We start from the raw sequence: 17,482 nt of genomic DNA on the forward strand, positions 1-17,482 counted from the left end.
CTGCATCTTGCACAGCCCCTGTGCACAGACCCCCAGGCCAGGTGAATTCTTACCTGACCACCTCGGCCTGTGGCTATCTGCAAGGGTGAGCAACATTTCTGCGCTACAGACTCACAACTCAGGTAAGACCCTGACAATATGGCAGGTCATATGGGTAGGGCATTGTGATGTCACTGGGGGGGGGGGGGGAGGGGCAAATCTTTCTTTTGTCTAGGGAAGCAAAAATCCTTGCACCAGCCCTGCATACCTCACACACAGCCATCATATCTCACATAGTTATCACACCACAAACATCACATACAGCCATCACACCACACACAGCCACCATATCTCACACATCCATCGCACCACAAACATTACACACGGTCATCACGTCACACACAGCCATCATATCTCACATTGATACCGGAGAAACTGACGGAAGCCAAGCACAGAGAGATGGACACAGGTTTCTTCAGGAAGGAAGAGATTCTTTATTGGATCACCGATCGGGACTCAGAGGGACTAATGTCACCAAAATACAGCAAGTTCTGAGCCCCGGACAATAGTGCAGGCTCCTTATATAGGCACATAACTCCTCCCATATTAAGCTCCACCCGCACATTCTCTTGACCAATCAATACAAATAAGAATTAACTTCCTGCTTGACCGCATGGCCTGTCCAGCACAATGGAGGAGGGGAATACTACATCCTGTATTCTTGCACATGCTCCGTACACTACTGATCGTATCTTGCCTCGTGCAACCAACTGATCGATACGTCAGCATATGCACGTACACATGCCACGTGGTAATCTCGGCCTACTAAATTTATTTTTACCGAGATTCCACCACATTCCCCCCTTTGATGCCTCTTGATATTTCACAATTACTTGATGCATCACTTAACCTTGGTTTGCATACACCGCAAGTTACCTTGAACCAGACCAGACTTATCTTATGATGTGAATCTTCAACACTCATCTTCCTGCATTGGTTCTCCCTGATCTAGAGCCTTATATTTATAAATTGCCATTATCTGTGCAGCAGCCTTCCTCTCTGCTATATTTTCTATCAGGCTTTGCACAGACCTAACTACTAAGGGTATAAGACACGGCAGGAGTAGACACAACATTAAAATCAGTAGGACTCCACCTACCACTGCCATAAGCCATCCAAACCACTCATACCAGCTACCAAACCAACTGCTTGGATTATACCCTTTCCATACCTGAGTAGGCACATGCGCTAGTTTAACCATATGGCTAGTAAGCTCAGCTATTGCTTGCCCTTCGTCATCTATTTGAAGACAGCAATTGCTCAGGTTAAACTTCCCACATACACCTCCCTCTACTGCCAAAAGGTAATCCAAGGCTAATCTATTTTGGTATACTGCTGTCCTCATCCTGGTATTATGCTTCGCTAGAAGATTGAGCGCTTGTGATGTCTCGTTAGTAATGATCTCAGCCACTGCCTGTAATCTTATAATACGGTTGAGCATATAAATAGGGGTTCTATAACCAAAGGTACCATCCTCTGCCCACGTGGCTGGCCCATAGTAATCTATAATACGCTGGGGAGGCCATTCATTATCTTCCCAGGCGCCTATCTCTATGGGTCCCCTTTTCTTCCTATGATTCACATCATACACTTTAACACCTAAAGTCTCACCTGTTTCAATAGGTAACAAGAAGAAGGATGGTTTGAGCATACCCAACACACATGCCCCTTCCCAGTCCTGTGGCAACTCCGAATAGGCTTTCTTACCACAGATCCAGTACAAATTTGCTGGGGCTCTCCAGGTAGATGTGATGGATAAGTCAAACCACACATCCTTTAAATTGGCGTATCTAGCAAACGGGTTAGATGGTTCTGAGACATTTGAAGCCGACCACCAAGTTGTATTCTTTGTATCATCATCATAAGCTTTTTGCCCTAGACAAGTTAATTCTCCTACAGAAGTATTATACATCATTCCTTTCCTCGCTATGCAAACATAACCTATGATGGAGGTCTTTAATCTCCACTCAGATTTACCTCTAACACTCATATGATAATCGGCTTGTGTAGATATTAATTGGTCAACTGCCTCAGAACCGGACGTTACCTCCTTTGCTTCCCAAGGCCATTGGTCTCCCATGTTAGTACCTCCACACACATAGCAGTTGGTAACATTAAGACTACCGGCAATACTTTCGGCTAAATCAATAAACAGGTTTTTAGCATTATGGGGGATCTTATTATCTATACTCATCTCTTCATAAAAGGAATGGTATACTTGATGAGTTTGGGAGGATACCGTATCAGTCTCTATCCCTATAAACAATACTGTCCCAGGATCTAAACCCGTCCCATATATTTGAAACCCAAATAAATTACCATATTTATCTAAGAACTTGTCGGGGTTATTTATAAGTATATGGACTGGATTGCATTCCATAGACTTACAATATGGGCTGGTAGGCAACTTAGTCACAATCATGTCCTTGTCTACTGTCTGTCCCCAAGTTGCCCACCCCACACAAGACCAATATGGGCAAAAGTTATAATCTCTATTTGGGCATCTAGGACTCACATATTTATTTTTACTACTGGGACAAATATATTTATCGTTAGACCCATACGTCCTCTCCCATCTAAGATCCCCACATACATTCCACGGCTTTCTACCACTTGATATCGCCTTACACGCATCAAATAGCAGAACACCCGAAGAATGTACGGATTCTAATACCGTCTTATTAATTAGGGTCCCCTGAGGATCTCCATTCCTGAGAGTCAACCAAATTGTACGGGGTTGATACTCTGGACTGAAGCACTTAGGTTCTCCTACTCCTAAATGGCACACACTATATTCTATATTTAGGTATCTACATCTTGATACATCTCCTATACACTCGTATTGTGAATGCCAAATTAGGGTTTGGGAAATATGGTTACCTGTTCTTGTAGTCTTAATGCATACCTCACAGCTAGGAGTGTCGGTACCTCTACCTTCCTGAATATAAAAATACACATAAATAAACATTATCATAAACACATCTTTCGTCGTATTCCTCAGTCTTCGTCCGTGCGAAGGCACCTCAGCTTCCAGGATGTAAGGGCTGCAGGGAATGGAGTTCTGCTCGTCTTCACAGGAGTCCCTTCGAGACTTTTCCTGGCTTATATACTATACGTCGGTGAGCGGACAGGCTTTATTATGGCCCTCTCACTCACTTACCAAATCTCTGAAACAATAAAATTTGTAATCCACAAGGTTCCTCGTCACTCCGACTGAGTCGTGCGCTTTAACCGGATCTTGCAGGGATTCTCTGGATCTGCTGTAACTTGCCAAGAATCGACTGCTGCTGGTTTAACCCTGGAGTGATGTATCCACGGAGTCACTTCGGCTACTTTTATCGCTGTAGGGGTAGACAAAAGAACAACATAAGGACCTCTCCACTTGGGCCCTAACGGTACATTATTCCACTCTTTAATCCACACTTGGTCTCCTGGGTGGTAACTATGAACTGGGGGATAAATATACACAGGTAATCTATCTTGTACCCATTTCTGTACCTCCTCCATAGTCTTACCCAACTCTACAACCTGCTGCCGGGTAATTCCTTCTCCCAACTGACTCAAATCCCCCCTTAAGTTACCAAGTACAGGAGGTGGTCGCCCATACATGATTTCAAAGGGAAAGAGGCCCATCCTTCTGGTAGGTGTACTGCGGATTCGCAATAGAGCTATGGGTAAGAGAACGTTCCACTTAAGTTGGGTTTCCTGACACATTTTAGCCAACTGATTCTTAATAGTTCTATTCATTCTCTCTACCTTACCAGAACTCTGGGGTCTATATGCCGTATGAAGCCTCCACTTTATACCAAGCATATGAGTCAGTTGTTGTAGGCACTGATGAACAAAAGCTGGACCATTGTCCGATCCTATAGAGCAGGGTAGTCCATATCGGGGTATTATTTCTCGTAACAGGAATCTCACAACTTCTCCTGCTTTCTCTGTACGAGTAGGACATGCTTCTACCCAGCCTGAATAGGTACACACAATTACCAGCAGGTAACGATGTCCACCCGATTTAGGCATCACTGTATAGTCAATTTGTAAATCAGACATGGGGAGTCCCCCCGTAAACTGGACTCCTGGTGGCTTTACTGGTCTTTGTCTTGCATTGTTTTTAGCACACGTTACACATCTTCGTACAATGGCCTGAGTCAAGTTGGACAATCTTGGTATGTAGAAATGTTTTCTGAGAGATTCTTCTGTGCTGTCTCTCCCAGAATGTGTCCCGTTGTGATAGTTTTGGACAATTTCTACCGCTAGTGATGCTGGAATGACTATTCTTCCATCTTCTAGCTGATACCATTTGTTCTCCAAATACTTTCCAGGTTCAGTCTTTAACCACTCCTCTTCTTGAGCTGTATAAACTGGAGTCCATTGAGACAGTGGAGTTGGTATAAGAGCAGCTATATGCCCCACATACTCCTGTCTTCCCGATTCAGCGGCACGCTTAGCTGTACTGTCTGCCATCCGATTTCCTTTGGTTACATCACCATCTCCTCTCAGATGCGCTCGACAATGTATGATACCGACTTCTTTCGGCTCCCACACTGCTTCCAATAGTTGTAGGATTTCAGCTGCATACTTGATTTCTTTGCCTTCTGAATTCAATAGTCCTCTTTCTTTATACAAAGCTCCGTGGGCATGAGTGGTTAAAAACGCATACTTGGAGTCCGTGTAGATGTTCACTCTTAAACCTTCAGCCAATTGTAACGCTCGTGTCAGTGCTATCAATTCTGCCTTTTGTGCTGATGTTCCTTTTGCCAGTGGCCGAGCTTCTATCACCTTGTCTATCGTTGTTACTGCATATCCTGCATAGCGGATCCCTTCTTTCACATAACTACTGCCGTCAGTGTAATATTGAACATCGGGGTTCTGGATGGGAAAATCACAAAGATCGGGTCTACTTGAAAATACTTCATCCATTACTTCCAAACAATCATGTTGACTTTCAGTAGGTTGTGGCAAAAGGGTAGCTGGATTTAAGGTGTTTACAGTCTCTAAATGCACTCTTGGGTTTTCACACAACATTGCTTGATACTTGGTCATACGGCTGTTACTAAACCAATGATTTCCTTTGTAATCCAACAACGTCTGTACTGCATGTGGGACTCGTACATAAAGTTCTTGACCCAGAGTGAGTTTATCGGCTTCAGCTACTAGCAGGGCGGCTGCAGCTACGGCTCTTAGACAAGGTGGAAGTCCGCTGGCCACTGCATCCAGTTGCTTAGACATGTAGGCAACAGGTCTTTGCCATGATCCCAAGTACTGTGTCAATACTCCCACAGCCATTCTTCTTTGCTCATGTACGTACAGGTAGAATGGTCGTGTGTGATCAGGTAGACCTAATGCTGGGGCACTCATCAAAGCCTTCTTCACATCTTCAAATGCCGTTTGTTGTTCTTGAGTCCATCAGAAGGGGTCGTGCTCTGTACCTTTGATAGCTGCATACAGAGGTTTTGCCAGTATCGCGTAGCTGGGAATCCATATCCTACAGAAGCCTGCTGCCCCCAAGAATTCTCGCACTTGTCTTCTATTCTTGGGTATCGGTATTTGGCACACAGCTTCTTTTCTCTCTGGCCCCATAATTCTTTGACCTTCAGAGATATGGAATCCCAGATATTTGACAGTTGGCAAACACAACTGAGCCTTCTTTCTAGACACCTTGTATCCTGCCTTCCAGAGAATGTGTAGTAGATCGTGCGTTGCTTGCTGACATATTTCCTTTGTAACTGCTGCTATCAACAAGTCATCTACATATTGTAACAATACACACTCTCCTGGGATGGACTCGAAATCCAGTAGATCTTGACTTAGAGCTGAACCAAATAGGGTAGGTGAATTTTTAAACCCTTGGGGCAGTCTTGTCCAGGTCATTTGGCGTTTTGAGCCCGTTACAGCGTTTTCCCATTGGAAAGCGAAGATACATTGACTTTCTGCGGCAATTCGGAGGCAAAAGAAGGCATCTTTGAGGTCTAAGACTGTAAAGTAAGTAGCGCCGCCCGGAATTAAAGCAAGCAGGTTATATGGATTGGGCACAACTGGATGTATACTAACAACCGCATCATTGACTGCTCTCAAGTCCTGCACAGGTCGATACTCATCTGTACCGGGCTTTTGAACAGGCAGCAATGGGGTGTTCCAGGGGGAAGTACAGAATTTTAGGATACCATACCGTATGAACTTATCCAGATAAGATTGGATGTTCTTCTTAGCCTTCTGCGGGATGTGATATTGTCTTAGGCTCACTGGATAAACCCCAAGTTTTAGTTCGATTTTAATAGGTGGAATATTGCGGGCCAGTCCTGGTGGGTTGTTCTCTGCCCAAACTCCTGGTATGTTGAATAAGGATTCATCACTCCTAGGGTTTTGGATAGTCAACGCTGTATAAAGTCGCCACTCTTCTTCCTTTGGTACGGATAATGTCATAATACCTGAAGGTCCATTAAACTTTAAGGATGTTGTTCCATTTGGTAGGAACGTAATCTGCGCTTGTAACTTAGATAGCATATCACGTCCCAGCAATTGGACTGGACATTCAGGCATATAAAGGAATTGATGTTTTACTACGTGGCCTCCCAATGTACAGAGTCGACTTTTAAGAACCGGTTTTGCTGCACTCCTTCCAGTTGCTCCTATTACAGTAATAGTTCTTCCAGATGGAGGAGCAACTAGGTCAGTCACCACCGAATGTTCAGCACCAGTGTCGATCATGAACGCACTCCTTTTTCCCCCTATTGATACATCGACCATAGGCTCCGCTCGACCAAGGGGGATGGAGCCCGGTCGGTATCAATAGTCCTCCATGACCGTGTCAGCCAATCCTACAAAGTCCCTACCTTCTCTATCGCGGGACCTTTGCGCTGCTGGATAGTACCTATCTTCCCTAACACTTCCTCTGTTCCCATTACTCCCTCTATTACCATTGCTCCCTCCGGGGCCTCCTCTACCTCTCGCTCTGCCTCTAAAGTTTCCATAACCTGTCCTAGGTCTGTCTCTCTCATACTGTTCTCTTCGCGGACACTCACTTCTCCAATGCCCTTCTTCTCTACAGTATGCGCACTGATTTCTACTCAGAGGTTCCTCATTCCACTTACTATCGCCTCTATCTGGGCCCCGTCTATCTACGCCTGCGATCGCTACCGCTAGCATATCTGCTTTTCTACGTATCTTGCGCTCTTCCTCTTTCTTAGTCTCTGTTTCCCTGTTCATATATACTTTATTCGCTACCTCCATTAGTTGGGTGATAGACATACCTGCAAACCCTTCTAACTTCTGTAGCTTGCGCTTAATATCTCCGTAAGCTTGGCTGACAAAGGCGGAGTTCACCATTCGGGAATTATCTGCGTCTTCCAGATTAAAGGGGGTATACAAGCGGTATGCCTCCAATAATCGGTCATAAAAGACACTGGGCGCTTCATCACTTTTCTGAATCACCTCAACTGTCTTCGACATATTAATGGCTTTCTTCCCTCCGGCTTTCATGCCAGCAATTATAGCGTCTCTATAGGCTCTGAGTTGAACCATATCTGCGCCATTTACATTCCAGTCGGGATCGGTATTAGGGTAATGTGTTGCGGCCCATGCTGCTGGATTGGCTTGATTCAAAGCACAGGCTCTATCCTCTAGCGCTTTAATGGCCGCTTGATTAGTCCTTGTCCTTTCCTCATTATTAAACAAAGTCATTAATAACTGCTGGCAATCAGCCCATGTCGGATTATGTGTCTGAACTATCGAGGTGAACAAATCGGTCATAGCTTGTGGTTTCTCAGTGTACGAGGAATTGTGGGTCTTCCAATTCAAGAGATCGGTAGTCGTGAACGGGACATATACGAAGACTGGGTCAGCATGTGCCATTTGACCTGCGGCATCGATATAGGCTGACCCGGGATTCAGACGAAGAGGCATCTGATAATGTTTTAATTGTTGGGTACCGGTCAGTTGTCGGGTTAGTATGGGGCTACGTGAAGGAGCGTCAGTTATGGGTTCCAGTCGGGGAGAAATAGGGCATGAGGATGTGGGAGCTTGGTTTTGGGGAAAGTTAGTAAATAGAACACTTCGATCCGAGCTAGAAGAAGCTTGACCGGAAGTCTGAAGTGGCGCCAAATCAGGATATTCAGATCTAATGGGGGTTGGTTCTGGTTCCGGAAGGGGAGATTTAGTACGAGAGGGGGTGGATTCTGTACTAGAGGAGGAAGCGGAAGTGGATGAGGGCAATGAGGGGAGGGGTATAGAACTTCCTGTATTCGCGTTACCTCTTCCTGTAAGGAAGTAAGGGGGCGGCAAAGGGATCTCGGACTCAGGGGGTGTGTCCAAAATGGGCCTAACCACCGTCCTAGTGGACAAACAAGTCCTGGCCACCATGAGGCGACATTGCTCCTCGTGGCATATCTGAATCCATTTTGGCGAGTCATTTACGGCCTGTCTCCAACAATCAATATATGGAAACTGCCCGTAAAGTTCAGGCCTACCTGACACAGCCACGTGTACACGCTGTATCAGGGTTGGATCCAAACTACCACGTGGCGGCCATGCCGCAACCAAAGTAGGCCACTCCCTAGTGCACAAAGTAACCAAACGTACAGGAGACATTTTAACCCCAAAATCACATGTTTTGAATCCCTTTTTAAAATTCTTTACCATACAACCTAAGGGATCCGGAATCGTTGACTCTGACGCGCCCATACTTATCAATGGAACGTCGTTGACAACGAATACTATGCATGCGTACTATTCAACAGTCACACCCGTTTCCTCTGGCAACAGCACCACGTGGTACGGTTACCAAGTGAAACGTACACAATAACACAATAAACACTCAGGGAATTCCCGTACACACACAGCTGTTACACCAGTCACTATATAATCAATATTATGCCCTTTGGCGAAACTATACAGTCACCCACGCTATAATTCTCTATATATGAATTACCCGTCTATAACACACCCCAGTAACATCGTCTTTTACAAATAGCGGTTACAGTACGGTTAGCATAGGTCAAAGCACAATTTAAGGTCACAATACAATTATTAGTGGTTATGGTGTTAAACATGCAATGGACGACAGTGATTAGTACTTATATACAGTGTCAGTAAATATACAGGGTTATGGTACCGTGCACTATGATACAGCAACACACTATTAACACTCTCGCTAGACGGCTGAGCTCGCGCTATCTAACAAGATATACACTTTACTAACAATCTTTAACACATTTACAATTCCCAACTAAACTATTGGCCAGTACCTTGAATGGACTACCTAAAACTATCTACATCCGTTTTGGTTAGCCACACTGCCCAAGCACCACATATAGCGAGCTAGAGGACCGAATTTACACAGACGCCTCTTAGACGATTACTATCAAAAATCTAGTGGGTTCCAAATTTACACGCCTTCCCACTTAGCCAAGATAGGTTGAGAGCTAGCTGTCAGGGTACCTGTGGTCTCTACCTCCGAAAGAGGTAGAGACTTAGCTGTTCCTTCATCCAGACGGCCTGATGGCTCCCTTCCCCACGGTCTATCCGGTCATGCAAGGCCGGCCGCGAGGGAGTGACTGCCTTTTACAGCATCTAGGCAGGATATTGTCATCAGGACACTCCCCCGAAACGACCTGTCACTCAATTGCTGCAGGACCAATCAGGAAGCCTTGGAGGCGTGGTTACTGCTCTGAACAGGGTATTTAACAGAGCTTCTTTCATTAGCTCATTGCCCTGTCGTGGTTCTAGCTTGTTCTAGTCACTCAGTGCTTGTGTATTCTATTATCCCTTTTGGTTTTGACCCGGCTTGTTTACCTTACTCTGCTTATCTCTGTTACCCTTGATTCGGCTTGTCTCTCGCTTACCTGTCTTCTGTTACCCTCGACCTCGGCTTGTCTTTGACCATTCTTTACTGTACTACTTACGTTAGTCCGGCCATTCTAAGGTCTGGTATACGTATCTGGCTACTGTTTGTACTCTGCGTGTTGGATCCCTGTCCCGATCCTGACATTACGACAGGGCCAATGGATCCTGCAAGTACAAACAGTCAGCTGGCTTCTCCTGATCCTAGGTTTGAAGCCATGGATCACAGAATGGATCAGATGGCGCTTGCGCTACAGGCTCTATTATCTCGTGCCAATAACCCACCAGAGGAGATACGTAATACCCCTGTTTCTCCTGTCGGTTCAGGTCTAGAGGTAGCCACAGTGGGTGCTTCTTCTCGCATTACCCCCCCAGTACGCTATGGTGGGGCTCCTGAGAAGTGTTGTGGTTTCTTAAACCAAATTAGTATCCACTTTGAATTGCAACCTCGCTCCTATCCTACAGATAGGGCTAAGGTAGGATTTATTATCACCCTACTTATTGAGAAGGCTCTGAGATGGGCCAACCCATTATGGGAGAACGATAACCCATTAGTTTATAACTATAACGCCTTTGTAACTGCTTTTAGAAGAACATTTGACCCTCCAGGTAGAAAGGTTAATGCCGCCAGATTACTGTTGCGTCTTAAACAGGAGAACCAAACACTGGTGGATTATGCACTAAAGTTCAGGTCTCTGGCGTCGGAGGTCAAGTGGAATGAGCAGGCGTATATGGATGTATTTTTGAATGGCTTATCTGAAGTAATCCTTGATGAGGTTGCTATCAGAGAACTCCCTGAGAATTTAGAGGATTTAATTTCGTTCATCTCTCGTATAGATGAACGTTTAAGAGAGAGACAGAACACTCGAGAGAGGAACCGGAGACCTTCTTTTAGGTTAGCCCCCGCTTTTCCAAGTCCTGACTCCACGGTATCTTTGCTTCCTGAACCTATGCAGATAGGGTATACCCGCCTCTCTGAGGAGGAAAGACAGTACAGGAGAAGAGAGGGTTTGTGTATGTATTGTGGAGTTAAGGGTCATTTACTCTCGAACTGTTCTAACCGCCCGGGAAACGCTCGCACCTAAGTCCTTCTAGAGGACAGGCCTTGGGTGTTTCTATTTTGTCCTCTACTCCTAATTATAAAGATCACAGGCTTCTGCTACCAGTTTCCTTGACTTGCGGGAGGGAAGTAGTAAGGGCTATGGCTTTGATAGATTCCGGTGCTGCTGAGAATTTTATCGACCAAGCCTTTGCTAGTAAAAAAAATTCCCACCCCAGCTAAGGGAGACACCCTTGGCCGTTGAGGCCATAGATGGTAGACCACTTCTAGACCCTGTTATCTTTCGTGAGACCATACCCATCGAGTTAGGTGTTGGTGTCCTACACGTGGAGAATTTATCTCTTCTGCTCATTTCGTCTCCTTCCGTTCCCATAGTTCTGGGGTACCCATGGTTGAAAGAACATAACCCTATTATCGATTGGGAGTTAGGGGAGATACTCTCGTGGGGCCAGGGCTGCCAGGATCGGTGTCTGTGCAAGGTTTCTCCATTAGCTAATATTAACATACAGGAGAATCCTACTCAGTCCACAGAGAGACAAATACCAGACCTTTACCTAGACTTAAGGGCAGTGTTTGACAAGAAGAATGCCGATTCTTTGCCGCCACACAGGTCATTTGACTGTAAAATTAAGCTTCTACCCGGGACTATGCCTCCGAGGGGCCATGTATATCCTTTGTCTGTTCAGGAAAACTCGGTTCTAGAGGAGTATATTCAGGAGAATTTAGAAAAGGGATTTATCAGGAGGTCTTCTTCTCCGGCCGGGGCGGGGTTCTTTTTCATTAAGAAGAAGGATGGCACGCTGAGACCTTGTATCGATTACCGAGGCTTGAATAAAATAACTGTCAGAAATGCCTATCCTATCCCACTGATTACCGAGTTATTTGATCGTCTTAAGGGCTCCAAAATCTTCACCAAGTTAGATCTCAGAGGGGCTTACAATTTGGTGAGAATCCAGCAAGGTCACGAGTGGATGACGGCATTCAATACCCGGTATGGCCATTACGAATACACTGTTATGCCATTTGGATTATGCAATGCTCCTGCAGTATTTCAAGATTTGATTAATGAGGTACTTAGGGAGTTTCAGCATGATTGTGTTATTGTTTACCTGGACGACATACTAATACACTCTAAGGAGATTGAGACTCACCAGAGACAGGTCAGAAAGGTGTTACACAAACTTCTACAACATGGTCTATACTGCAAATTGGAGAAGTGCAGTTTTGATCAGGCTCAGGTAGACTTTCTTGGGTACGTGATTTCTGGGGAAGGTTTTAAAATGGATCCTGGTAAACTCCAATCTTTTTTAGACTGGCCTTTGCCCAAAGGACTCAAGGCTATCCAAAGGTTTATTGGGTTTTCCAACTACTATAGGCGCTTCATTAAGGGTTACTCCTCTATCATTGCGCCTATTACCAATATGACCAAACAAGGGGCTGATACTAAGTTCTGGTCTGAGGAAGCTCTTGGTGCTTTTAAGACTCTCAAGGAACTTTTTGCCTCAGCTCCCATTCTAGTTCATCCTGATACGACTCTGCCTTTCTTGCTCGAGGTCGATGCTTCTGAGACAGGAGTTGGGGCTGTTCTGTCTCAAAGGTTAGGGGTGGATAAACCGTTACACCCTTGTGGTTTCTTCTCTAAAAAAATTTCTGGGCCTGAGAGCAGATATGACATCGGGGAGAGGGAATTGTTAGCGGTCATTAAGGCTTTAAAGGAGTGGAGACATTTACTGGAAGGGACACTACACCCTGTTACTATTCTAACGGATCATAAAAAGTTGTCTTATATTGGGGAGGCGAAGCGCTTGTCCGCCAGGCAGGCTCGCTGGGCCTTGTTCCTCACTCACTTTAATTATGTACTTACGTATAGACCTGGTTCTAAGAACTCTAAAGCCGATGCATTGTCTCGTCAATATGAACCATCCACTATAACTGAACCACTTCTGTCCTCCATAGTTCCTAAGGGGAATATCATCGCGAACACGAATCTCAGGATTCACTCTCCATTGCTTTCTGAGATCTTGAAGTTTCAGCATTTGGCACCCAAACAGACCCCTGGGGATCGACACTTCGTTCCTGCCGCTCTCCAACTGGAGGTGTTACGCTGTCTCCATAACAGTAAGGTGGCTGGGCATCCTGGCATCCGCAAGACTTATGCGCTGGTCTCTAAAGATTTTTGGTGGCCTGACTTACGCAAGGATATTAAGGAATTCATCGGGGCATGTGAAGTTTGTACCAAGACCAAGCTACCCTATTCGCTTCCATGCGGATTTCTACACCCTTTAGAGGTTCCTGAAAAGCCTTGGTCCTGCCTGGCAATGGACTTCATTGTTGATTTGCCTATCTCTAAAAAGCAGACTGTCATCCTCACTGTGGTAGACAGATTTACTAAAATGGCTCACTTCATTCCCTTACCTAAACTCCCATCTTCGCCCGAATTAGCGGAGATATTCGCCAGGGAGATTTTCCGTTTGCATGGGATACCTTCCCAGATTGTCTCTGACAGAGGCTCCCAATTTGTTTCCCGTTTTTGGAGATCATTCTGCTCCCAACTAGGCATCAAATTGAATTTCTCCTCTGCCTATCATCCTCAGTCCAATGGAGCTGCTGAATGCACTAACCAAAAAGTTGAACAATATTTACGTTGTTTCGTTTCAGAACACCAGGACGATTGGGTCGGTTTGATTCCTTGGGCGGAGTTTGCACATAACAATCTCATTTGTGATTCTACGCATTCTAGCCCTTTTTTCTTGAATTATGGCTTTCATCCTTCCATCCTTCCTTCGGAGTCTTCTTCTCAAGGGATACCGTCGGTGGATGTTCATGTTGCCAATTTAAGAGAGTTGTGGGATCAAACTCGACAAATCCTTCTGCACAATTCTACGCTGGTTAAAAAACACGCTGACAAACGTAGAAGGGCAGCACCGGTGTTTGTTCCAGGCGATAGAGTATGGTTAAGTACTAGAAACATTCGGTTAAAAGTGCCGTCCATGAAGTTTGCTCCTCGATATATTGGACCTTACAGGGTACTGTCTCAAATTAACCCAGTTGCGTATCATTTAGCGTTGCCTAATGCCTTACGCATTCTTAATTCATTTCATGTTTCCTTGCTAAAACCATTAATATGTAACAGGTTCTCCTCCACGATCGCCCCTCCCCGCTCAGTTCAGGTGGAGGGTCAGGAGGAGTATGAGGTCAATTCCATCGTTGATTCTCGAATCTCCCGGGGGAAACTGCAATATCTGGTCGATTGGAAGGGTTATGGTCCTGAGGAGAGAAGTTGGGTACCTCAGGAGGAGGTGCATGCTCCCCGTCTCCGCAGGGCGTTTCACTCTCGATTCCCTTCTCGCCCTGGTGTATTCCGCCCGGTGGGCGTATCTGAGAGGGGGGGTACTGTCAGGGTACCTGTGGTCTCTACCTCCGAAAGAGGTAGAGACTTAGCTGTTCCTTCATCCAGACGGCCTGATGGCTCCCTTCCCCACGGTCTATCCGGTCATGCAAGGCCGGCCGCGAGGGAGTGACTGCCTTTTACAGCATCTAGGCAGGATATTGTCATCAGGACACTCCCCCGGAACGACCTGTCACTCAATTGCTGCAGGACCAATCAGGAAGCCTTGGAGGCGTGGTTACTGCTCTGAACAGGGTATTTAACAGAGCTTCTTTCATTAGCTCATTGCCCTGTCGTGGTTCTAGCTTGTTCTAGTCACTCAGTGCTTGTGTATTCTATTATCCCTTTTGGTTTTGACCCAGCTTGTTTACCTTACTCTGCTTATCTCTGTTACCCTTGATTCGGCTTGTCTCTCGCTTACCTGTCTTCTGTTACCCTCGACCTCGGCTTGTCTTTGACCATTCTTTACTGTACTACTTACGTTAGTCCGGCCATTCTAAGGTCCGGTATACGTATCTGGCTACTGTTTGTACTCTGCGTGTTGGATCCCTGTCCCGATCCTGACACTAGCGAACCGAATTTACACAGACGCCGCTTAGTCTCCCGGTCCCTCTGACCTAGCAAACAAAATATACACCCTAGAACGCTAGTCTAGACAAGACACCGGTGTCCGGCTAGGGCTATTTACACCAGAACCCCGCCTGACTAACCAAATCAAACGGTCTGACTAAAGAGCGTTCGATTGAGCGGTGCGCCTTCGCTCCTTCCCTCCGACAGAGGGGGCAGATTCCATACACAATTCAAACCCCTTATGGGCCTACCGCACAATCGGTATACCCCTAGTGGGTCTGCCGTCTAAAACAGCAGTTGTCTTACCTCCTCGTTCCTGAACCTGAGTTCACACTCATCGACGGGGACACCCCAGCACTTCTTACGTAGAGGCCGATGATCTCCTGGACAACAGACCAGTGGCGCCGAGACGAAGGGAGGTCCACGCAGAAGTTCAGGGGTGCAGCCGTAGAGAACGTGGGCAAAGATAGACCGTCTCACGCCTCTGCCTCTCAGCTACCGTTGAACGATGAGCTTCCCGGCCAATGCACCAAATGATACCGGAGAAACTGACGGAAGCCAAGCACAGAGAGATGGACACAGGTTTCTTCAGGAAGGAAGAGATTCTTTATTGGATCACCGATCGGGACTCAGAGGGACTAATGTCACCAAAATACAGCAAGTTCTGAGCCCCGGACAATAGTGCAGGCTCCTTATATAGGCACATAACTCCTCCCATATTAAGCTCCACCCGCACATTCTCTTGACCAATCAATACAAATAAGAATTAACTTCCTGCTTGACCGCATGGCCTGTCCAGCACAATGGAGGAGGGGAATACTACATCCTGTATTCTTGCACATGCTCCGTACACTACTGATCGTATCTTGCCTCGTGCAACCAACTGATCGATACGTCAGCATATGCCCGTACACATGCCACGTGGTAATCTCGGCCTACTAAATTTATTTTTACCGAGATTCCACCACAACATAGTTATCACACCACACACATCACACACAGCCATCACACCACACAAAGTCATCACATCACACTTATCACATAGAGCCATCATATCTCAAATAGTCATCACATCACACACAGCCATCGCACCACACACACATCACACACGGTCATCACACCACACACAGCCATCATATCTTACATAGTTATAACACCACACACAAGCCATCACACCACACACATCACACAAGGCCATCACACCACACACAGCCATCATATCTCACATAGTTATCACACACACATCACACACGGTCATCACACCACACACAGCCATCATATCTCACATAGTTATCACATCACACACAGCCATCACACCACACACAGCCATCACACCACACACATCACACTTATCACATACAGTCATCATATCTCACATAGTTATCACACCACACACAGCCATCGCACCACACACATCACACACGGTCATAACACCACACACAGCCATCATATCTCACATAGTTATCACACCATACACATCACACAAGGCCATCATACCACACAAAGTCATCACATCACCCATATCACATACAGCCACCGTATTTCTCACATTACTGCAAAGCAGTATTTTTGTGTGAGCGCTGTTCCTTAATCTGTATGAATTTATTACGGTCATACACTCATATTCACTGCATATAACTGTGAGTTCTATTGCTGAGAAGCTCTGTGAAATACCTATACACCCTGCTTATTACAAAGAGTTTTATTGTTGCAGATCCCTGTGATACACTCACACACTGAACATTACTATGCTTTTTTGTTTTGGTTTTTTACCGTGGAGCACTGTGATACATTACTGTGCATTCTACTACTCTGGAGCTACATGATTCATTCATACTCACTGTAAATTACTGCGAGATCTGGGCATAGCTTTATTCCACAACATAATAATCTCCAGAGCAGTATGTAGGAGGAGAACCCAGAGCTTCAAAGCAATAAAACTCACAGTACTGTGTAGCATTTATGGGTATCAAAGAGCTCCAAATCAACAAACGTTGTATTTGTATATAGTGTGTGTGAGTACATTTAGTGTACGCACCTGTCAGTATTTCAGTAGGTCTTTACAATTATTAGTGCACCCACCCCCTATATTTGACTTTGTCAAATACTCTGTGTGCTCCCCCCTTTTATTTGATATAAGACGCCACTGATACGGTTTGATTTGAGAATTAGAACAGACAGGATTCTGAAGTATAACTATCACTTCTCTGGAATTTACACCGTGGAATAAAACATCGAATATCACCTATAACTTGTGTTAAACAATTTCATGAGACACTCCGTTTTCATTTATAATTTGTATCAAGATTTAGCCATTGGCATCACAATACAGGTCGGACAAGGTAGAGCCAGGTCAATCACTGCAAATGAAGAGGAGAAATAGAAGCATTGGGAGGTATACAACGCCAGACTGGCCAACCGGAATACCAGGATATTTCCCCGTGGGTCACATCACCTGGGACCGAGGGTGGCAGCTCTAATGCCAAATTATATTCTTTTTCCGCAGACTGTTAGAGTTCAAGAGAATTAAGGAGTTAAAGAACGGTTTCAGCACCAATGAATTAAACAGCTCCATCCTTCCCCCT

Source organism: Pelobates fuscus, chromosome 5, assembly GCF_036172605.1.
Source record: "Pelobates fuscus isolate aPelFus1 chromosome 5, aPelFus1.pri, whole genome shotgun sequence".
Lineage (NCBI taxonomy): Eukaryota > Metazoa > Chordata > Amphibia > Anura > Pelobatidae > Pelobates > Pelobates fuscus.